At 37.7% G+C, this 25645-nt stretch overlaps 1 protein-coding gene across 6 annotated transcripts in view; it reads right to left on the bottom strand.

Moving 5' to 3' along the window:
* The window catches only part of EPS8 (EGFR pathway substrate 8, signaling adaptor), a 261244-nt gene that overhangs the window by 123965 nt on the left and 111634 nt on the right, over positions 1-25645 (bottom strand). The gene's annotated exons all lie outside the window — the stretch shown is intronic.

Here is a 25645-nt window from a genome sequence, read left to right as displayed (position 1 = left end):
TGACAACCTGTAGTTTTATCTTCCTTATTTATTTATTAATTAATTATTAATTCATTCATTCATTTAACGTAAGTTGGTAATTAGTTTTCCTGCCTCCTTTTGCCTCCTGAAAGAATGAATAATGATTTACGGAGTGCCTATTATGAAACATGTACCATATTAGGTATAAATGAAATCATAGTCATTCTAGAAGCATAAATGATTATTATGAATTCTCTTAATGATGTAGAAGTAAAAGAGAGAGAGGAAAATCCCTTCAATTCAACTAATTAAATGGAAAACCATTTCGATTACTGAGAGTTACAAGTTAGAGAAGACAGACTATAACCAGAACTGAACTAAATGAAATGTTGTTGCATGTGACTCCTGAGATTTAAATTATTAAATAGATCAGAATGACTGTAATTCAGTAAGTGGTATTTTCTCAGGGTTTGAAATTCACTAGCTCTTTTAAATCATTCCACTCTGGAAATTATATTAGTTGTTTACTTAAATCTGAGTGATACACAAGTAATTACACTTTTACTGTTTAAATTTCTCACAAGGCCTGTGGCATCTGGGGTTCTGGTTGTTTTCCTGGTTGATTTAATTTCTAAATATCTAGGACTGTATAGAGTTGGGCTTGGTATAGAGCATCAACCCCACATCGGAAGCTCTCATCACATCCAGTCTGACCATTTGGCATATAATATATATCTCCAAATCAACAACTCATTTTATTATCTCGAATTCATTGTTTCACTTGTGTTCATCCCTCCTCATTCTTATGTTACATTTTAAATGTAACTGAAAAACCTTAATATTTCTTTTAACATTTGTAGATACAGACAGGTTTAAGGTTGACAGCCGACCCATTGCCACAGCTTACATAAATATAGTAAAGCAACATACTTGAAATGTTGACTCATTAAAATCAAGAATGGATAAGTCAAGCTTCCTTTATCAAGATGTTTTTGTCAGTTTTCTTCGCCCTCCCCCATAATGCTCCAACAAATGACGACAAGTTCACAACTGCAGTCCAGGGTAACGACTCCCCACCAGTTCCGATTGCAAAGGGAAGGTTGGAAGCAGTGTGAAAGGAGTAAGCTCCTGCTACTTAGCACTGAAAGGAAATAATCAACAGATTAAAAGCATTGATGCAGCGAATTCTACTAAATCACTAGTTTTGCCTTCTAACTATTTGCTTTTTAATGATGGAAATTTAACTGCTGCCCAAAGTGTGGGCAACTGGTAGTAAGAAAACACAGGTGACCCAAGCTGGAAGAATCGTGCCAACTGTGAAACTAAACAGGCTATTCATCACCATGGTAATAACTCTTAAAACAGACACAGAAGCCAATTCATAGATTCCAATTTCAAACCAGGAAGAGATTTGGGAGTGTATACATGTATATAATTTATACAGTGTCCAGTGCCAAACTAATAACAGTCCAAGAGATGAAGCTTAAAGTAACTACAGAAGTGGCCCTTTTAGTAACATGGACTCCCAATGCACGGAAAGGTAATCTGTTTCTTTTGACAAAGAACCTCAGAGAATGTTACAAAAACACAGCAACAATAATCAGGAACATTCTCCCAGGTGTTGAGTCATTAATTGAATTTGAAAGGTCAGGCATTACTCCTAACACCACTCTATCTACCTGAGGACAGCATATATCTTTTGCAAGAAAATAAAGTCCAAAGTTTATGCCTTGTGACTTACTTTGAATGCAAAAGAAATTTGTCTCATATCTGAGATTTTGAGTAAGTTTAACTGAAAATGGTCTTTTCAGAGATACTATTTCCAGAAATATTCGAAGCACAATATATTTTGATATCAAGGTTTGGTAGCAAAATACTCAAACCAAGGAAAATGTGCTAAAACACAACTAAGAAAATAAAAAGATAAGCCACAGACTGGAATACTTAGAAATCATATTTCTTTTAACATTTCCTTCAAGGCAAGGGTACTTGTGACAAATCCCCATTTGTGATAAGGAGTCAGGAAGATACACTAGAACTAGACCGTTCATATCTGCAGGGAGCTTAGAAATTAAGGGGCTTTAAGATAGATCATTCTAATTCGCATAGGAAACTTAACTTTTTGAGGGCAGGGACCTTACCTTTACACTGACCTACTACTCAACCTTTGCTACATTTGCTTCCTGTGTTACTAAGGAGAATAACAAACTTGACCATCAGGCACCCTATAAATTTATGTCAGTATTAGTTGGTCTCTGATTGCTGCTCATCAACGCTTTCTTTCCTTTTGGTTCCACCACATATTCCCCATAATAACCATATTTTCAAGCTATAATACAGCTCCTCTTTTCCTTCACCCTCCTCAGAAAATAACTGCACTTCCCATATAACCATAAAAAATGGAGACAAGCTGAATGGCCTCCTTAATCTACATGGAAATAAGAAAATCTCCAATAGCACAAAAGGTTTTTCAGATGTTAAATACTACTTTAAAAATGGATTCACATATGACAAGCTTCCACATGACATTTAAAATACTCCGTTTACTCATTTCAGAAATGCATCCCAGGCAAAAAGTTCAGTCAGTAATATATCTTATAGTACTACCCTACAGGCATGTCTTTATGTGCTATGGAATGGAAATAAATTCTTTTTGGATAGAATAATCAAAATGTTCTGAGCAACTGTTACCCAAGTTTTTTCGCTGACTGAATCAAATCCCCTAAACAGAATACTTGTCCTCCTAGAAATATTTACTGCCTTTTCAAAGTATTTTGAAGAATTAAATTCAGAGTATAAAACTTTAAAATAAGCTTTTCACCATTTTAAATGTTTCACTCAGCCTTTTTCACCTCATGTGAACTTCACACGAAAAGATTCAGAGCTAGAGTATTTTCTGAATAGAAACCTGTTTTCCAGTATTTTTGCAAAAAAAGATTTCATTCAGTTTGACGTGTCAGTAGTTTCAATTATCCCCAAACTGACAGCAAGAAGTTACTCCACGTGCTGTTATCTAACCTCTACAGCTTGTGCATTGAAACTCTGAACTGAGAGACAAAAAGTAAAGTGTGCCTGTTTGCAGGCAAAAGGAAGCTGATGATTCATCACTGTATATATGTCTGTTCTTTAAAATCTGATTTCATGGTAGAATTTTTTCATCATATCCACAAAATGGAAACACTCTGAAAAGGTGGAGTTTTTAAAAGTGGTTATTACTTTTTTGAGTGTTGCTTTTGCAAAGGTAAATAGTTTAAATAGCTGTCTGCTTCTGAGAGTAGTTAAGTCTGAAGTTAAACTGTGTATTTCATAAAATTCTAACACTATTGCCAGAAAGAGCTCGTTAGTGACCAATTAACCCATTTCCATAATTCTGTGGTAACCCCAGTCAGATATGTTTACCTATCTGTAAGCCTGGACTTTCTCACCCTAACAAAGATGAATAGTGCAACAAAGAACTCCAAACCGCACACAATTCTCAAGGTGATCTACTGAAACAACAAGAGACCTTTACAAGGCTGCATTCTATAATCATGACAATAATGACAACAAGGAGGAGAAGAAATCAGAAATGACAATAATTACCTAAGCACCTATTAGTGCTCTGCGCTGGACTAGGCACTCCCTATATGCTAGCTCATTTAATTCCAAAAATTCTATAAAGGTAATGATGTACCCATTTTATAACTCTGAAGGTTGAGGCTCAGAGCAGATACATGCCCCAAATTTGACAAGTATTAATAAGATGGTGAAGGCTATGAACACAGGCCTTCTGCTACATCCTACACTCACTATCTAAATTTTTAAAAAACGAGTAAAAGCCTTACAACTATGTTTCTTTGGACTGGTCCATTACTTTTGGGGAAACCAAAGAAATGACTTATAAGCAAAACAATATAAGCCAATTATTTAATAAGTAAGAAACCAACATTTCTTTTGAAGATACAAAAGCATGTGATTTGCCATTGCATAAAGAGAACACAGAAGTAGCTGCCAGATGACTCAACCAAGCAATCAATTAGAGGTTAAAGTGTCTGAAGAAGAATTAAAACTGTAGCACTAGCTCTGAAGATTAAAGGACAGGTCACTAGTCATTGTGAAAGGCCCTGAACACAACATTCCCTTCAGTCACTTTGCAAGGAGCTGAATAATAAGTGTGCAAGGAAAATATAATTTTCCTCTAGACTAAGACACAGTCACAGCTGCAACATTAGACAAAAGACCAAATCATCTAGCTACAGAGTACCGACCACCACACTAGAATGTGATAATACCTGCATAACAGTGTATGTGAAGATAGTCATTTTACTACCACCCCACCAGTATTTCTCTTCTAAGATGTAGGAAAATACCCTCAAAACATAGTTGCTGGAAAGAAATACAGTCATCACATTTACTAAATAGTATCCAGGCACCTTTACAAAACCTAGGTATACATTTTGGGAGACCAAGAATAAGAGGATATGTGAAAAAAAATCTCAGCTCAAAAAAGAGACAGACCATGGCGTGTAATTGTAGGCTGAAGAACAACAAGAGAAATAAAGGAAGTTGAAAAGAAAACCAAACAAAAAAACTGACGGAGTTAGAAGAAACACTCAGCTTTACCAAGCTTCAGACCACAGACACCAAGGCATATAGATGAATGGCTAAAATTCTAGAGAAGGGAAAAATCAGATCTAGATCATTTTTCCACAGCAAGAATGTAAAATTCTGAATATAAAGATACTCTAAATATAAACAGGTTTTTAATGGAAAATACATTTTTAGTAACTCATAGATTAATAATTCCTTCTAATATTTCCTAATAAGTAAAGAAATTTATAGTTCTAGACACTCCAGTGATTTCAAGATCATCTAATTGGTTTTATTTTATTTTGTGTTCTTTCCTCCACCACTTCTACATCCTCTTACTTTCCTCCTCTTCTCCTTTTGTGCTTGCCAGTTTTTTCAGAAACAATACATAAGATGGCCCTGTCTTGCTATAATTACCACTGTCTCGGTGGTATTAGGCTACAATTACATTCAAAATGTTCATACTTAAAAAGATTCTCTCCAAGTAAACTGTTAATTCCCATTTAATTCACTGTGACAGTTAGAATATTAATGCCTGTATCTTACATTTTTTTTAATTAAAACACTTTCATATCCACAATCTCAATTTTTTTTTTTCAATTTATTCATTTCTGGCTGTGTTGGGTCTTCGTTTCTGTGCGAGGGCTTTCTCTAGTTGCGGCGAGCGGGGGCCACTCTTCATCGTGGTGTGCGGGCCTCTCACTGTCGCGGCCTCTCTTGTTGCGGAGCACAGGCTCCAGATGCGCAGGCTCAGCAGTTATGGCTCAGGGGCCCGGCCGCTCTGCGGCATGTGGGATCCCCCCAGACCAGGGCTCGAACCCGTGTCCCCTGCACCGGCAGGCAGACTCTCAACCACCGCACCACCAGGGAAGCCCCCCCAATCTCAGTTTATTCTCACAATATGTAATGTGGAAGGTACCAGAGCCAATAGCCATATCACTCCCACTTTAAAATCGGCAAACTGACACAAAGAATTCAACACAGAGGGTGCCTGCAGCAGAGCCAGCTGTGCGGCAGCTTCATACAGCCTGGGGCTTTCACCACCACTCCAAACTAACAGCATTTCAGGGATAATTGTAATATGTCTCTGAGTAAATGCAAATGACTACATTTCCTAAGAAAGAGCAGAATGCTTTAAATATACTAATTGATCTACAAACGAACTCACCACAAAAATGAAAATATGCTCCAATTCTTACGTTTCCATTTCAGTCCAATAAGAGCTATATTAGAGAAGACCTTCACATAAAAGTAAATGGATAAAAGGAAAATACCACTCATTTTTAAGCACAGCATGCAAACAGTAGTTGCTTTTTCTTAATAAATACACTTTGTTCTCTTTTACTCATACTCTGTGTTCTCTTTTTATCTAGATTCAAAATTATATGGATGGAAAAGATACAGAGGCAAGAGACCGTGAAGAATCACATATTGTGACAGGCACATGAACATGCTATCTGATCTAGTTCTTGCAGTCACTCTGGGAAGTACTGGACAAAATAAGATTCTAAGACTTAAACTAGGACTTGAATCCACGTTTAACCCCAAATGCCTCAAAGATGCTTTATTTTGCATCTTTGTAATCGCTTCTAGCATTTCACAAACTGTTAAGTAGAAGAGGCATATTTAACTATTTCCTGCATGTAGTTGGACTTGTATATTCAGCTCAAGGCCTACAAATAAACATAGTAACCAGGGTATTTTAAATAGACCCATATTAAAAGTGCATGCTATTAAGTGACCTACATCTATGTAACTTACAATACTGTAAAGTACATTTTAAATATGTACCTATCTATTGGATGTTTAGAGAATGCATATGTGTGAAAAAAATTTTTAAACCTAGGATAGAGAAAAATGCCAATAATAAGACGAGGACAAATAGTTCACGTTTTAAATCAGAAACTATCACTAATAACATATAATTGGAAAGAACAAATTATGTAATAATTAACAGTGTTGACTTCTGTGTCACAAGAGTCTAACAGCAATGAGAATGGACTTTGGAATACAGGAGATCTGAATTTGAATCTCAACTCTGTAAGTCAACAGAATGGAAATACTGAAGATCAGCATTCCATTCTTCTATTCAGATCCTAACATAATAAAATGTTAATTGTCTAGAGGCCACACATATATGACACCTCAGCAATGTCAAGAAGTAAATTTAAAAGTTACAAGGCTAGTTAAATAGATTCCACATAGTCTATGTGCTAAACTTCTGCATTTTACTCTGCAAAGATGCCCTCAAGCTCAGCTTGGATCTTTTTAAATCTTATTTAAAAAAAAGTTCTAATGAAGTCGGTAATCAAATCAATCCACAGCAGGTTAGAACTACTGCTTAGAAGCATTAAATATGAATTTTAAGACTGCCAAAAGTTGCAGAAAGAAAGGATATCAAAAAGAAAATGCTAGGTTTTAATAACAAGAGAAAAATAAAACATAAGATGTGAAGAAAAAATTTATAAAACATCCTGAGAATATCTGACATAGAACCATATAACCATGCATATATCAACAGTGTCCGATGATACACTGTATTACAACCCAAATAAATAGTATTCATGGTCATGAATTACATTCCACTTAATAAGGCTGGAGAGTACTTGACACTTGTAAGAAAAACTGCCATCCTAAGAGTTTAAAGATAAACAAATAAAATCCTAATATTTAAAGAATTATGCTTTAACTCATGTAGTTAGATAGCTAGGAAATTCACTTGTTTGTGAATTTGAAAAGAATATTGTATCTATTTACAATAGGAAAAAACTCTCAACAAGTGTGTGTAGCGGGAATGTACCTCAACATAAATACCACATCTGATAAGCCCACAGCTAATATGATATTCAATGATGAAAGGCTGAAAGCTTTTCATCTAAGATCAGGAATAAGACAAAGATGCTCACTCCCACCATTTTTATTCAACATAGTATTAAAAGTTCTAGCCAAAGGAATTAGGTGAAAAAAAAAGAAAAAAAGCATCTAAACTGGAATGAGAGAAGTAAAACTGTCACTATTTACAGATGACATTATACATAGAAAACCCTAAAGACAACACCAAAAAACTGGTAGAACTAATAAATGAATTCAGTGAAGTTGTATATTGCAAAACTAATATACAAAAACCTGTTGTGTTTCTATACACTAAAAATGAACTATCAGAGAGAGAAATTAAGAAAATAATTCCTTTTACAATTTCATCAAAAAGAATAAAATACCTAGGAATAAATTTAACCAAGGGGATGAAAAACCTGTACACTGAAAACTATAAGACATTAATGAAAGAAATTAAAATATATGAATAAATGGAAAGATATTCTGTGGTCATGGATTAGAAAAATTAATATTGTTAAAATATCCACACTACCCAAAGCAATCTACAGATTCGATGCAATAGCCATCAAAATTCCAACGGCATTTTTTCACAGAAACAGAACAAACAATCCTATAACGTGCATGGAACCACGAAAGACCCTGAAGAGCCAAAGTCATCTTGAGAAAGAACAGAGCTGGAGTCATCATGCTCCTGATTTCAAATTATATTACATGGTCATAGTGATTAAAACAGTATGGTATTAGAATAAAAACAGACAACAGATCACCGGAATGAATCGAGAGTCCAGAAATAAACGCACACACATACATGGTCAATTAATCGATGACAAAAGAGCCAAGAATATATAATGGGGTAACAATAGTCTCTTCAATAAGTGGTGTTGGGAAAAATGGACAGCCACATGCAAAAGTATGAAACTGGGTCACTATCTTACACCACACAAAAAAAATAACTGCAAATGGATTAAAGACCTGCATCTAAGATCATAAAACTCTTAGAAGAAAACATAGGTGGTATGCTCCTTGACATCAGTCTTGACGATAATTTTTTGGAATTGGCACCAAAAGCAAAAGAAACAAAAGCAAAAATAAACAAGTGGAACTACATCAAACTAAAAAGCTTCCGCACATCAACAAAGTGAAAATGCCACCTACTGAATGGGAGAAAATATTTGCAAATCATATACCTGATAAGGGGTTAATATCCAAAATATACAAAGAACTCATACAACTCAATAGCAAAAACAAGAAATCCAATTTAAAAATGGGCAGAAGATCTGGGCATTTTTCCAAAGAAGATACACAGCTGGACAACAGGTACATGAAAAGATACTCAACATCACTAATCATCATGGAAATGCAAATCAAAAACACAATGAGATATTACCTCACATCTGTTAGATTGGTTATTATCAAAACTACAACAAATAACAAGTCTTGGTGAGGATGTGGAGAAAAGGGAGCCCTTGTGCACTGTTGGTGGGAATATAAATTGGTGTAGCTGCTATGGAAAACAGTATGGAGGTTCCTCAAACAACTAAAAATATAACTAGTACCATATGATCCAGCAATTCCACTCCTGGGTATTTATCTGAAGAAAACAAAAATATTAACTAGAAAGGATATATCCATCTTCATTGCAGCATTATTTACAATAGCCAAGATAGGGAAGCAACCTAAGTGTCTATCAATAAAGAGATAAAACACGGGTGTGTGTGTGTGTGTGTGTGTGTGTGTGTGTGTGTGTGTGTGTCTATATTATCCAGCCATAATAAGAGAATGAAAGCTTGCCATCTGCAGCAACATTGATGGACCTAAAGGGCACCATGCTAAGTGAAATAAGTCAGAGAGAAAAAGACAAATAGATAAATACCATATGATCTCATTTACATGTGAAATCTAGTGGAAAAAAAAGCTTGTAGAGAACAGATTGGTGGTTCAGAGGTGGTGGGGGCAGGGGATGAACAAAATGGGTAAAGCGAGTCAAAGGGGGTCAAAAGGTACAAACTTCCATCTATAAAATAAATAAGTCATGAGGATGTAATATACAGCATGACAACTACAGTTAATAACACTGTTTTGTATACTTGAAAATTGCTAAGAGAGTAGGTCTTAAAGGTTATAAAGTTCTCATCGCAAGAAAAAAATTTGTAACTATGGTGACAGATATAACTAGAATAACTGTGGTGATCACTTTGCAATATATACAAATATTGAATCATTATGTTGTACACCTGAAACTAATATAATGTTACACGTCAATTATACCTCAATTTAAAAAAAATCACATTACTAGGCAAACCTGATAAATGAAATGTTAGAACAGTTAATGAAATAGATATTAGGGATGTAGACCTCATAACTAATACCAAGCACTATATCAGACACAACAGTATAAAGTAAGTCTCTCCCCTCAAAAAATTCACAGTTCAATGGAAAACACCATCAAATACATAAATAAACGTTAACGTAACTTAGCTGTAAAACAGAGGTATAAGCAAGAGACATATAATGTTTGGTTGCCTCTTTTTCTGATGTTACCAGCTGCTTGATGTACAATGCCTTAACACTTCAGTAGAAGTTACAAATGTAACTTTAAGAAGGCTGGAGCATATGAAATGGATAAGGAAAAATATATATTAAAATTAAGACTCTAACATGGATAAAAATAAGCATCAGAAGCTCCCTCCCTTGTTTCCACTATAATTGCAAAGATGCATAATGACAATAGCAACACTTAACATTTATTGAGAACCTACTAAGTTCCAGGCTCTGCTAATATGTATGAGCTCATTCAATCCTCAACAACAACCCTATGAGAGAGGTTCCTCTCTTATCCTGATCTAACAGATGAGAAAACTGAGGCACACAGACTTTAACCTGCCCAAAGTTATAGTGGTAAGTGAAGAACCTTCACCACCGTGTAACTAAGGGTTAAATAAATGTCTAATGACATTACTGTCTTAGAGGAGGTACACTCCTCAAAGCATCATGCATTGACTTTTTTTTTTTAAGTTTTTATCATTAAAGCTGTCCCATATTCCTTCAAAGCCAATTCTTTTCCATTTTTGCTCGTTCATCAATACATGTTCAGGATGTGGTTCTCTACTTATTCTATATTCTCCAGGAGCTTTTCATGAATATGTCAAAATTTTCCCCGTGACTTTTTTTTTTTTTTTTTGGCGGTACGCGAGCCTCTCACTATTGTGGCCTCTCCCGTTGCGGAGCACAGGCTTCGGATGCGCAGGCTCAGCGGCCATGGCTCACGGGCCCAGCCGCTCCGCGGCATGTGGGATCCTCCCGGACCGGGGCACGAACCCGTGTCCCCTGCATCGGCAGGCGGACTCTCAACCACTGCGCCACCAGGGAAGCCCTCCCCGTGACTCTTAACATTAAAAACTCCGAAACCAAGAAAGAATCAGGCATTTATCCAAACTTTCTTATACAAATCATACAACTGGCTAAACAAATAGTAGATGAGGGGAAGTCTTTAGAGAAGTATTCCAGATAATAAACTGAGATAAAAGAATTAAAATATCATACTTTGCAACTCCTAAAAGTCAAAGCATGTAGGCTTTACATCTGCTAGCATCAAACAAAGAAAAACAGCTACACATCATATGTCTCTTGAGGGAAGAAGACATACTACTCATGCAATAGGAAGTTGAAAGAAGGATGGAGAGAATGAAGGGAAGAAGGAAAGAAGAGGAGAGAAAGAAAAAAGGAAGAAGAATCTTAATTTGATTAAGCCTCTTGGACTTCCCTGGCGGTCCAGTGGTTAAGACTCTGTGCTTCCATTGCAGGGGGAGTGGGTTCGATCCCTGGTCCAGTAACTAAGATCCCACATGCCTCACGATGCGGCCAAAAAAAAAAAAATTAAGCCTCTAGATCCTTCTACCACTTTATTAAAATTATACAGGACAGGGGCTTCCCTGGTGACACAGTGGTTGAGAGTCCGCCTGCCGGTGCAGGGGCCACGGGTTCGAGCCCTGGTCCGGGAAGATCCCACATGCCGCGGAGCGGCTGAGCCCGTGTGCCACAACTACTGAGCCTGCTCTCTAGAGCCTGCAAGCCTAGAGCCTGTGCTCCACAACAGGGGAGGCCACTGCAATGAGAGGCCTGCATACCGCAACCAAGGGTGGCCCTCGCCACAACTAGGGGAAGCCCGCACACAGAAACAAAGACTCAATGCAGCCAAAAATAAATAAATAAAAATTAAATTTATAAAAAATATACAGGACAGAGGGACATGTTAAGCCACACCACAGAGATATAATCAGCAATATCTAGCTGTGGGAAATTCTACAGGGCAAATAAAGGGTTTCTTCAAGAAATAAATTACAAGGAGGAAAAAAGATGGATAGGAACATCTATACATTAACCAATCCTAAGGGCATTATCTGGACCCTGATTCAAACAAAATGTAAAAAGGACACTTTTATGAAAACACTGGCAAACTGAACATTAACTGAATATTTAATAATATTAAAGAACTGTTAACTTTTAGTTTTAGGTATGATAATGATATGATAATTATAGTTATGGCTTTTGAAAAGTGTTTTACGTTTTAGAATAACATACCGAAAGATTTACAAATGAAACAGTGCATCTAAAATCTGCTTTGCTTTACAAGGGAAGGAAGAAAATGGGGAGATGGATGAAACAAGATTAGCTGTGAGTTAATAGCTGTTGAAGCTACATGATGGCTATATAAGGGCTTGTTATACTATTCTGTCTACTTTGTATATTTGAAATTTTCCACAGTACAAAAGATTTTTAATCTGAGAAATTTAGTACCTCAAAAAATGGTGCCTCAAGTACTACAATAGACCTCAAGTATTATAACAAAAGTACTTTTCAGAACAATTTAAAATTTAACTGCATGTTCCTGTAAGAAAAAAAAAAAGTTTTGACTAGATAATAACACTAATATGTCAACTAGAAGATATCGGTCTCAATTCCTTACCGAAAATATTGTTTTGTTTGTAAGTTATGGCCAATCTCTTTATGCTAGTACATTGAAAACAGCAATTTTTTTGGAACTAGAAAAACAACAACTGTTTAAAAATATAAGCAAATTGCTACATTAGTTTTTTTACTTCCAAAGTTTTTTGTTCACGTCAACTGGCACTAGGAAGACTCATGATGAGTTAGAATGGTAGCACAGATTTTCGTTCAAATTTTTCAAGTTTGGGTAATGCATTTGTAATTTACGTATTATGAATCCCGTTAAGTGAGAAACAGTTGTATTCAACATCAAGAAGGTGAAAAGAACAAAGCCTCTGAAATACAATTTTGGTTCTATCACTTAGTAGTTTTATATGATTTCAAGCAAGTTCAAATTCCTTCATCTGTAAAATAAGGAAATCAGTTTCTTCTATATGATGCTGTGATATATTAATTTGAATTACTGTATATACAATATATGTAATATATTTAAATCTTTTGTATATACTTCAGAAATATATATATATATTTATTCCTGTTAATGTTTAATACACAGTAACTAATATTCTAATTGTCAACATCTAAGAATTATTCTGCTAGTTAATATTATGTTATGCCAGCTAACAGACCTATTTCTCCCCACATGCCAACAGTATTTCCAATGGGTGTAAATTGTCATTTGGAAAACACATCCACTCTGATGGGCTGAGAAACCCTTTTATATATTGAAGCTATAGTGTCTTTATGTAATCAGCAGACAACAAGAATTTGCCTATAACGTCTGTTTATCTAAGTTGTGAAGACTTTGAATAAATAAAATGGTTAAAAAGTTTAAATATAGGATGCTTTCAGTTAAACAGCCAAAGTAAAGTTACATTTTAAATACATTTGGTGTTTGAAGGATCAATCTACACTAAAAATGTCAAAATAAATCATTAGACTTACTGATAATGCTTCTACTATAAGAAAATTCTTACTTCTGAAAATAAAGTCTCAACAAAGAATGGCTTCCTTCCAACTTTCTGGATGCCCTAGGGCATTCTGCATGTACCTTAAAGCACATAGTGCTTTATCAGTCATTTGTTTACATATTTGTTCCCTAGCTGGAATATGAATTCCAAAGAAACAGATGCAAACTTATTCTCTTTTTGTATCACCAGCACCTGCATATAGTGCCTGGCAGTAACAGGTGCTTAATAAATGTTTTTTGAATCCATCTATGAGTATATGTACCTTCACTCCAAGGACTTCTGGATCAAATCATTAAGTTCCCCACAGTTACACTCTGTGATGGAGCTGAGACTACCAAACCTGGGACTAGGACCTTAAGAGACTTTCAGTTGTGGTCCTATCTTTCCCCCTTAGTCCGTACAGGGCACATCTGCTCTAATTCAGCACAGACTCTCTCCCTGGGTTACTCTTCCAAGCCTCACCTTCAAGCTATACTACCAGCTAACACAGCACGCTACATGCCAGATACCACACTAAACACAGCACATACCTCAGTTCATGTGATCTTTACAATAACCTGGGAGTAAATATCAGTATTACGCCCATTTTACAGGTAAAGATGCCAAGGCTTAGAGATTATAAAACATGTTCAAAGTCCCAAGGTTACAGAGCAGAGGCAGAACTTGAGCCTGGTCAGTCTGACTACAGTCCATGTTCTCAACACTGAGTCCTCTGAACAGAAGGCTACTAGTAAACAAAGCTTTTTGGAAAAGGATGTAAAATTCCTTTAAGGTCACTTTAGATTTTTTTTAATGAGCTTTTAAAAAGCTACGTTAGCTTCCTTTGGGAGTCCTTCATTTTTTCCTCTTATGTTCTCTGACACAGAGGGACCCATCGATACAGAGAACACTAACTAACAGAAGCTGTGAGATGAGGGCAGACAGAGTTGAGAATGGAAATCATGCTCAAAGAAAACAATCTGAGCAGTGAAGAAATCTTGTGAACAAAAGACTAGGAAAAAAAAATCAAACTGACAGATGCAGAATCTTAGTGGATAAAGAATGAGATCCCAACTAATGACTAAAATTTGCATAGAGCTGAAAGGCTACAGAGCACTTACAAATATATATACCAATTCATTAAATGAGAAGGTCCTCAGGCACAAAGCTCCCCACAGAATGTGGGTGTCCTGTAGATTTGACACTAAAACTTTCATTAGAGCCAGTAGAAGCTATATAGGCTAATGAATAAGACAGTCTTTCCCAAGTTTAACTCTCAGCTTTGCCAATTACTGCATGTCTTTGGCAAAGGTACTGATCAACCATTCTGAGCCTCAGTTTCCAGGGATGTAAAATAGAAATAATACCTCCCTTATCATCAAAAAGTCTACAAATAATAAATGCTGGAGAGGGTGTGGAGAGAAAGGAACCCTCCTACACTGTTGGTGGGAATGTAAATTGGTACAGCCACTATGGAGAACAGTATGGAGGTTCCTTAAAAAAACTAAAACTAGAGCTGCCATATGATCCAGCAATCCCACTCCTGGGCATATGTCCAGAGAAAACTCTAATTCGAAAAGATACACGCACCCTAATGTTCATAGTGGCACTATTCATAATAGCCAACACATGGAAGCAACCTGAATGGCCATGGACAGATGAATGGATAAAGAAGATGTGGTACGTATATTACAATGGAATATTACTCAGCCATAAAAAAGAATGAAATAATGATATCTGCAGTAACATGGATGGACCTAGAGATGATCATACTAAATGAAGCAAGTCAGAAAGAGAAAGACAAATATCGTATGACATTACTTATATGTGGAATCTAAAATACAATACGAATGAACTTATTTACAAAACAGAAACAGACTCAGAGGCATAGAAAACAAACTCACAGTTACCAAAAAGGAAGAGGAAGGGATAAATTAGGAGTTTGGATTAGCAGGCACAAACTATTATATATAAAATAGATCAACAAGATCCTACTGTATAGCACAGGGAACTATGTTCAATATCCTGTAATAAGTCATAATGAGAAAGAATATGAAAAATAACATCTATATACAGACACACAAACTGAACCACTTTGCTATACCCCAGAAACTAACACAACATTGTAAATCAACTATATTTCAATAAAAATAAAAAATAGGGGCTTCCCTGGTGGCGCAGCAGTTGAGAGTCCGCCTGCCGATGCAGGGGACACGGGTTCATGCCCCGGTCCGGGAAGATCCCACATGCCGCAGAGCAGCTCGGCCCATGAGCCATGGCCACTGAGCCTGCGCGTCTGGAGCCTGTGCTCCGCAACGGGAGAGGCCACAACAGTGAGAGGCCCGTGTACAGCAAAAAAAATAAATAAAAAATAAATAAAAAATAAAAAAAGAAACACCTCCCTTGCAGCAAAATGATGGAAAAAAGTTAATGCATCATGTTGTCCAAGACCATTCGGTTGAGCACGTCTATGTGAACTGGCATTGGTAGGAAAAAGGTAACATTCTTTTTTAAAAACAGTGCTTTTAGAGACCCTGCACTTTCAAATGGAACAGCAGTCAAAAAAATGAACAACCAGGGCAAGCTGTCCTCAGGCTTAGATTCCCAGGCAGAACTGAACTGCCTATTGAGGGCACCCCACCCAGAAAGGCATATGGGAAAAAACTGTTCTTCGCCAGGGCAGCCTTCATGGACAAGCAACCAGAACAGGTACACGAGGTCTCATACAGAAAGGGCCAGGATCTTGTCCTGGGAGAACTGTCTTGAATTCTTAATAATGGTATCTTTGAATCTGTGTTTGGTACATGGAGCTTGGCTCAGAGCCTTGGCTCATGTGTGGTCCCACCTCCTAACACCTCCTTACCAGGGCCAATAACTGGGTTGCAAGGAGGCAGGAAGGGGAGTCATTGGCCATCCACACCCTCAGCTGGTAGCACCACAGCCCACTAGCTGGGTGACTCATGGGGTCCCCTTGCCCACCCCCAATGAAGGCACAAAGCAAATCTGCGTGCAACCACTTGGAAGTCGACCATCTGCAGCTTGGGGCGGCAGCCCAGGAGAAAAGGGGGATTGACTTCCCCACCCAAGCTGGACACCCTCTTTTCATTTTGCTCTGGGCCCTACAAATTATGTAGCCTTTCCTATCCTTCACTTTGTGATGGCAACAAAAATACTACCACCAGGAGAGAGGTGTTTGGTTTGCACATATTTTTTTAAAGTGTAAAAACTACTGGGAAACTATTAGTCACTCCCAGACTAGATCAGCCAACTGTTTTCTTTACAACACCATATGGGGATCAGTAACACTAAGTCTTAGTGACTAAGGAAAAAGAAGTTTTCTCCTGGAGTGGAACTGAGCAAGAATGGAAATAGCACCTGCGAACAAAGAACTGGCCTCTTCCTGATTCCCCCCAGGAGATATCCTGGGACATCTTCCCATGCCCCCTTCCCTATGTCCCTTGAAAGCAGACACCTCTAGGTCCAGGGCAGATAAGAATGAACCATGAACAGGAGAGAGAGTGAAACAGATCAGTAACAGTAGCAACAGCTAATATCTGAGAGCGTGTTATGTGCCACGCTCTTTCTTAACTGCCTGACATATTTGATGATTTAGTTCTCACAACAAGCCCATGAGGTAAGGAAAATACTGTCCTAGCTTAGAGATGAGAAAATGGAAACATGGAGAATTTTAATAACTTGCAGCTACTAAGCATGAAGCTCGGATTCAAACCTAGGTAGATAATGACAACATAGTGTGATAAACGCTGAAACATAGGTTATGGGAACATCTAGGACCAAGAATTTAAGTAAACTGGTTAGTAATTGATACAGTTAATAAATATGCGGAAAGACCTTAGAGATCCTTAGAAATACACAGAGAAGGTAAACAGAGACACTGGCCTCATCTTTAAAATTTTCATGAACCATATAGATAATAGCTCAGGTTCACCACCTCTTGGAAACATCAACAGCTGTCATATTTGGTTTCACTGATGCACAGAAGTTTAAAAACAAGTGATGAATGACCAGGGCAAATACTTTACCCAAATAAAACTAAACATTATTAAACTGAATTACAATCATGACAAAAAATGTAATCACATCATAAAATATCACGAAGCCACTCTAGCAATGGCTGAAGGGTAACACCATTTTCTGTAACACGTGGTTTTTACATGGGGTTGCATATCCAACTAATACTTTTATAGGAAAAAAAGCAGCATCATACAATTGGGCCAGTAAGGTCTTTTCGAGGGGAGCCTGCCCACACCAGATTTTTCATTCAGTGACTTGTCTAATAGGTAAGTTATTTTTTCTTGAAGCAAAAGCCCTAGGAAGATTTCCTAGAACTAACTTGCCCTTAGTTGTACTGTGTGAAGAGATTAGTCCTGTAATACATGCTATCCTACTGGTCAGTCCTCATTATCTGTGAAATATAATTTAACATCTATAATATCAGCCCCATATTCTTGTCTACCTAACAATACATTTCTCCTTGATGTCCTAACTTATTCAACACTGAACCTGATCTTCCCCACAAAACAAAGTTACTCTTCAAATATCCTCATTTACTTTAAGGGCACTTCCTTTCTCCTCATCACCCAGCTTGAGACTCTAGTCATCACTAACTCTTCCACCTTCCACTCAGCATCATCTCATGATCAAAAGAAGCTTAACTGGTCTTCCTACTTCAAATAACTTCGCCATCTAACCCTTTTTCTAAGACTGAGAAAATGTACTCTTAAAAAGCACTGCTTTCTGGGCTTCCCTGGTGGCACAGTGGTTGAGGATCTGCCTGCTAATGCAGGGGACACGGGTTCGAGCCCTGGTCTGGGAGGATCCCACATGCCGCGGAGCAACTGGGCCCGTGAGCCACAACAGCTGAGCCTGTGCGTCTGGAGCCTGTGCTCCGCAACAAGAGAGGCCGCGATAGTGAGAGGCCCGTGCACCGCGATGAAGAGTGGCCCCCGCTTGCCACAACTAGAGAAGGCCCTCGCACGGAAACGAAGACCCAACACAGCAAAAATAAATTAATTAATTAATAAACTCCTACCCCCAACATCTTAAAAAAAAAAAAAAAAGCACTGCTTCTACTCTGCTGTCCTCTGTCCCAAAACCAACAGTGGCAACCCATGAGATCATTTAATAGAAACAACATTAGCTTAATAATCAAGCCTGGGTTCCAGCCCCAATTCCTCCACTAACTAATTTAAGTAACTCAACTTGGTTTCCTTACCTGGAAAACATGACTCCTGGGCTAGAAGAGTTCTGCAATCCCTTACTTTGAGAATAACAAAACTTTTATCCTGGAATTCATGATCTGCCATAATTTAGCTAATTAATTTCATCTACAAATCTCCCCCAAGGCATATTCTCTGACTCCCAGCTACCTTCTCAGGCTCCTAAGTTATGTCAGTCATTCTAGTGCTCTACTGACTAATTCCTTCTTCTAAAATGACTTCACCCTCTCCGCTCGCCAAAGATGTTCTCAAACAGAAAGGTTACAAGGAATTATCTTTTTCTTTGTCCTTTTCTGACATTAGCAAATTCTCAACAGTCACCATGTATTATGTATGTAGTAAATATTCAGAAAAAAAATAAACTTCCTAAACTAGAACTATGAGGTAAAATTATCTCAATACATAAAGCCTAACCTAGTAACCCTCAATAACATACCCTCTATTTCTTCCTAGGGATTTTATTCGCTGTACACAATTGGCCCTGTTAACTGTAAAACTTAACCTACATAAGCTGTGGCTTCAGTGTAAGGACTCGATAGTTAATGATCTGATTTTATTTTGGTTCTCCAAAGTGTACAATCCAATTTATCAAGGCTCAACTGAAGTGGATACTGTATATAGCTAATGTGGTAATGTGAAAGTTCTTAATCTTACATTAACAAACTCACTCCCTGTTTCTCTGTTTTTAACATCCGACCGTGTTGTTTTATGAGCAGCAAGTTAGTTCCAATAATATCAAATCAGTCACTTGACAAGTTAAATTATTTTTGTGAACGGACCTGAGAACTCCCAATTACCAGGTACCAGGCTGCATTGGTAAGAAACTGATGAAATAATAACTTGGGAGGAGCCCTAAACATATTTTCACTTCCCTCAGTGGTCATTCAGTTTCCAGAAAAAAAGAAATCAATGGCCCATAGATATCATCCAGTTCTCCAGAATCTGTATTAACCTGATTCTGATATAAAACAGAATACTCATTTAAGAAAAAAAATTAGTGTCTCATATATATACTAAAAAGAGCAAAGAATTTACTAGCAAAAGGCTTGTGCCAAACCCCACCACTTCATAACTCATAGTCAGGCAAGTCCCATCACCTGTCATCCTCAGATTCCTCATCAGCAAAATGGGGATAACCACACTAGCCTCATCTACTATATAACACCTCTGAGGTTCAAATGATATAATAATGTAAAAGTGTTTTGAAATCTGCAAAATGCTTCACGAATACAAATTAAGATATTATGTAACAATACTCTTAAGTCAAATGCTCACAGTTGTATTTGTTTATTATCAAATAAATACACCTAGTAGGAAAACAAAAGTGAGTAGGATTAGTAAGAGAAAAATTATCCTTAATGATATCAATTTCCTAAGCCTGGGTTTTTAGACATCTTGCTTTTCTAAAGTAGGATACACAAAACTCTACACAAAAAATTTCAGGCAGTTAAGTGTCTGAACACCTTTCCTGAAAGATCTCCCAGGAGAGAAATTCCACAGCTCTCTTGGTGTTTTTCACTCTGAACAACTCAAATAAGGTATAAACAAGTAAGTTCTCATTTCTTTCATCAGATATAAAGAAAATAAAATATAACGAGTTGGTTTAAAATGGAATAAGCAGATATAAAGTTCTATTCTGCAACAAGTTTTCTGCCAGGTGAAGAGAAAATATCCAAGGCATAATGGACCTAAGCTTTTTCTCTTGCATTCAAGTTCCCTCCTTGCAGAGGTGGAAACATCCATTGCCTAGACAAGAAACAAATGAAGATCAGGCTTCCCAGATTTCACAATGAAATACTCACCTTGACACCTGGCAATCTAGAGTATAAAACATACGGTCTTGTCTTCAATCCACACCACAAAACATCATCACTTAGGCACTTGTCAGTGCTAATGTTAAACTCCTAACACAAGAAATATTAAATTGATACTAGAGAGAAGTTAAGGCCCATTTAACACAATTTCTCAAGCTCCATCCTTGTGGTTTTTGGAAGAACAGAATGTAATGTACTTCACTGTATTACCTTCTTTGTTGCCATAACGCATTGACTACTTGACTATTCAAGGTTATGCCCTAGGCTCTCACCGAAGGACAGCATTAAGAAATAAGAACTTAAAAGAATGTTTTTCTTCTGGTTTCTAACACTGTCCAACATGTTATTCAATGTATCTGTTAATACAATATCTTCCTACAGCACTTGCTGTCTGTGGCACTTCACTGACACTTCACATAAGTTATGGAAATTCTTACTGCTTGTCTATCGCCTCCCCTGGTCAGTAAATTCAAGGGCATAAACTACATCCGACTAAACACTGTTTCTCAAACAATGAGTACAGTGCCTAGCACCTAAGGGAGCTCGATAAACACCTGTCAAATGACTAAATCCTATACTATAATTTTATGCTTCCAGGACATATGTTCAGTCCTAAACAGAAAATTATCTCCTTAAAAGAAGAAACCACAACTTCCATTTATTTATCTTCTCCGCTCTTTCTGGAACTTGCCTTGATCCTAGTGAAGAACTGAAAATAAATATTTGATGACGACGATGACAACACTCATGACCGTGGTAATGGTGGGAAGTCAAATTATCCTCATCAAAACAACACATAGCATATTGTTCATCATTAAGATCAGATACGAAAGTATTAAGTGATTATCTCTGTACGTTGAGACGATGAATGGTTACTTTCCTCTTTCCTCTCTAGGTCTTCCAAGATTGGTTAGGAAATTAGAGTGGTGCTTCCATATGCCAGCGGGCCTAAAAAGCATCAGTTTCTTATGTAAACGAAATCTAGGCTGACGACAATAATTCACCTAAGAAAAATGAATCGCTTCCCATACGATATTGACACTGCAGACACCTCAAGCCTCAAGCCCCCTGCCTTCTGTCCCCTACATCCACAACTTCAAATGACAACTTTCCTGTTTCCTCCTGCTGAGAACGACTGCCCGGAGAATTGGATGCTATCTTTCTGAACCTGCTGGTTGCTTGGATAAAGGTAAGGAGAAAGCAGGGAGCCAACAGTGACAATGATCTCCCACCCTGTAGAGGACACACCTGCCACTCCGGTGCTACGTGTGTGCTTGCCATGGCCCTGCCCTAATTCCAACTCCATTTTAGTCATAGCTGGCAGAAGCAATTGCCCTTGATTAGCGAGCCTGGCTTTACACTCTGTCCTATGGCAGACACACACACACACACACACACACACGTGAAATCTCCTATCTATACATGAACTTCTTGATCACAATCAGGGGTAATTTGATCTGATAAGCAGCAGTCCAAGCACTCAATGAAGATAAAACCTCAAGATGGAATTCCTCTAAGTGTTCCTATCAAGATAAGCTCTCCTCCTCCATTTGATCATTTGGTTGATCATCTGAATAGGTTTCACTTCCCCAGGGTAGCAGGGTTTGAAAAGTATATATCCTTACGGCCTAAAACAGTCCATGTCAGAATCCAGAGATAATGGTAGATGAAGGGGTGAATCTGACACTCTGGCACCCAGATTCAAGGAACCTCAAACAGGGAATAACTACTTAACACCACAGGATGCCAAAAGAGACCAGCAAGAATGAGAACGGTGGATGCCTTTCCTCACTTTGTTGAGTACTTGAAACCACAGCAGTTATTCACAGGATACTGAATAGAAATATACTTCTGCTATTGAGGCATATAAACATGTTGGCTGTCCATACAAGCAACTTTTAAAAGACGTTTTACAAACATAACCATCTATTCAGATATTGGATTTTAACTCAAAAAAGAGCATCTTATATAAAAATATCCTTTCTTTTCCTTGGTATCAAGCGGATTTTCTTCCTGAACCCTTCAGATCAAATAAGAGTACACTTAGAGAACAAAGCTATTACATTAGACAGAAAAAGTAAGCAATAAGATCTAGAACTCTGCTTCTTTCCTTGTCATATAAGAACCAAATCCTTGTCTCAGCATTTGAGATTCCACATTATCAAGTTCAGCCTTCCAGCCTCCACTCCACTAATCCCCATCCTTATTCATTCGGCAAATATATATGAAGCGATGGCAATAAACCAGGCTACGACGCTCCCAGTCCTTAAAAGCTCACCTTCAGGGCTTCCCTGGTGGCGCAGTCGTTGAGAGTCCGCCTGCCGATGCAGGGGACATGGGTTCGTGCCCCGGTTCGGGAAGATCCCACATGCCGCGGAGTGGCTGGGCCCGTGAGCCATGGCCACTGAGCCTGTGCGTCCGGAGCCTGTGCTCCGCAACGGGAGAGGCCACAACAGTGTTGGTAAAGGGGTAGAGAAAAGATAAGCCTTACACACTATCCATGGAAATGTAAATTAGTACAGCAATTATGTAAAACAGTATGGATGTTCCTCAAGAAATTAAAAATGGAACTACCGTACAATCCAGCAATCTCACTTCTGGGTATATAACCAACGGAAATAAAATCAGTATCTCAAAGAGATATCTGGACTCCCATTTTCATTGTAGTATTATCCACAATAGCCAAGATATGGAAAAAACAAGTGTCCATCAATGGATGAATGGATAAAGAAGATATGAGATACACACATACGTGTGCGCGCGCGCACACACACACGAATATTATTCAACCAGTGGAAAGAAGAAAATCCTTCCATTTGCAACAACAAGGATGAATTTGGAGGACACTATGCTAAGTGAAATAAGCCAGACACAGAACGACAAATACTGTATGATCTCACTTATATATGGAACCTAAAATAGTCAGACTTATAGAACCAGCAACTAGAATGATGGATGCCCGGGGCTGGGCAGAGGGACAATGGGGAGATGTTGGTCAAAGGGTACATACAGACTTTCAGTTATAAGATGAATAGGTTCTGGGGATCCAATGTACAGCACGGTGACTAGACTTTAAAATACTTTATTGTATACTTGAAATTTGCTAAGAGAGTAGATCTGAAGTATCCTCACCACACAGAAAAAAAAAAAAAGATAACTATGTAAGGTGATGTATATGTTAATTAACTTGACTGTGGTAATCATTTCACAACACATATGTATACTGAACCACCACACTGTACATTTTAAATATATACAATTTTATTTTTAAATTATGTCTCCATAAAGTTTGAGGGGGAAAAAAGAAATTTAGTGGCCCAGAGTCAAAAACATCATTATATTGAATCTCAGATTCCCTCTAAGAAAAGCCTCTAATTATAAATTCTAAATTACCTTCCCTTTCCTGATAAGTTAATTACGAAGTAAAGAAGATAGGTCTGAGAAATTATGCTCCAAGAGTGAAGATGTTAATAATGCTGATGTTGGTAGTGATGAAAGTAACAGAAAATTAACTGTAATAACATCAATAATCATAATCATAATGTCTTTTATATTTATTGATGCCTTAACATCTTAAAAAATACTTTTGATCTATCTCATTTCATGTCATAAAATCCCATGAGGAAGGCAAGGCAATCGTTACTTTTCTAATGACACCAACAATATTAGTTGCATAATTTCGGTTACATTATGGTGGAAGCGGCATTTGTAGGATAATTGTAATTTATTTATAGCATTGATGTCTTATAGAAATGTGACTCAGGCTGTAACTGGATCCTCAGGAAATCAGGATATTTCCTTGAGCTGCAAATCCAGTGGTGAACGAGAGACCCCAGCCTGGGCTAGCAGGAAAAAGTGCTTTCCTCCCAGTCTACCAAAGTAATTTAGCTTTGTCTAGAAACATTTACGTGTCTCAGAAATATTATCAATAAAGTTCTTGGGCTTTTTTATTACTTTCAAAAATATTTTTAAAAAGCAAAACTTAAATAAAATGCAACTGTAAGAATGGTACCAACAATGCATCATAATCATAGAAAGCAAAGGTAGTATTAAAATGGGGCAGCTACACAGATGAAGCTCTGTGAAATGACCAGGTCTTTGTTTCTTCTTTGGAATTCCTTCTTGATTTCTTCATATACTTCCAACTCTATGTGAGGATTGAAAACAAATCATAGCAGTTGTAGATGCTACTACCATTATTGAGACAAGGCACACTTAATACTATAATATAATCCAGACACAAAAGCGTAAGTACCATAAGATGCAGTGGCTATATTTCCACTTGAACAAGACTTTGGATGCTCATCTGTGTCTTACAGATGTCAGGAAATGGCTAAAAGGTACTAAAACTATTTAATTAATACAAATGTCAGTAGCAGTATTTCTAGTGATCAAAATAACTGTATATAGTACATGAACTACACTAGTTCAATCTAATTCAAATCCTCTCACTTCCTCTACAATGCTCACTCCAGAAGCTCTTTTAAGCTCTTTTACTTAAACAGTTCGGTGCTAAATGGATTCCATTCTTGAATTTTAGCAAACAATTTAAAGCTTTCATACTACCAGCTAAAACCATATTGGTAGTATAGCAGTTACAGAGTTAAACAAAATGATGTAAATTTTAAGTAACAGTGAGAAGAGTTACTGTTTCCACAAAGTAACTCCTGCAAGGAAAGGGACAGCTGGGCATTTTATCCTAGACCTGAGGGGGGCTGGGGAAAGGCCAGAGCCAATGGTTCACCCACCAGGTTGCCGTCTGGCTTGAGACCAAACAGAACAACAGAGCTTGGCGAGAGAGCCGCTGTGTTGTGCCTCCAACTGGGCATTAGCTTTATCCCAGTGGACACTGTTTGGATACACAGTTTCACACCATTCTTCTACTCCATGAATTCTCTCCCTGTGCCAGGAGGATGAGGGGAAAACTCTGTCACAGTAGGTGTTGGCCTGACCTCAATTAAGGCACTTGCCCCATTTGGAAAAAGAGAGTTTCAATGACTCCTATTCTATAAACTCCTAAAGAGTCCAGAACCCAAACCGAAATTGCAGGCAGATGAAGGAAAGGATGGAGCTGGCAGGGGTCATGAGCTTGGCAGGAAAGGGAAAAACAGGAATGGAAATCCTGAACCTCTTCCCACCACAGCATTATGAATCAGAAATACAGGGGGAAAAACACTCAAGGAGGATGAGCCACATAATAACACAGTCCTGCTTTATTTAGTAGCTGATTTGGGGATATAGTGGCTGGCATGGCTTGGTAGTAAACGACAAATAAGCGAGTAGCTATTCATCTTAAGATCCTGGGCAAACAGAGTCAACAGTCATGTAT

The sequence above is a fragment of the Stenella coeruleoalba genome, assembly GCF_951394435.1.
Source record: "Stenella coeruleoalba genome assembly, chromosome: 11".
Taxonomy (NCBI): Eukaryota; Metazoa; Chordata; class Mammalia; order Artiodactyla; family Delphinidae; genus Stenella; species Stenella coeruleoalba.
This window is presented reverse-complemented; position numbering and strand designations above follow the sequence as displayed.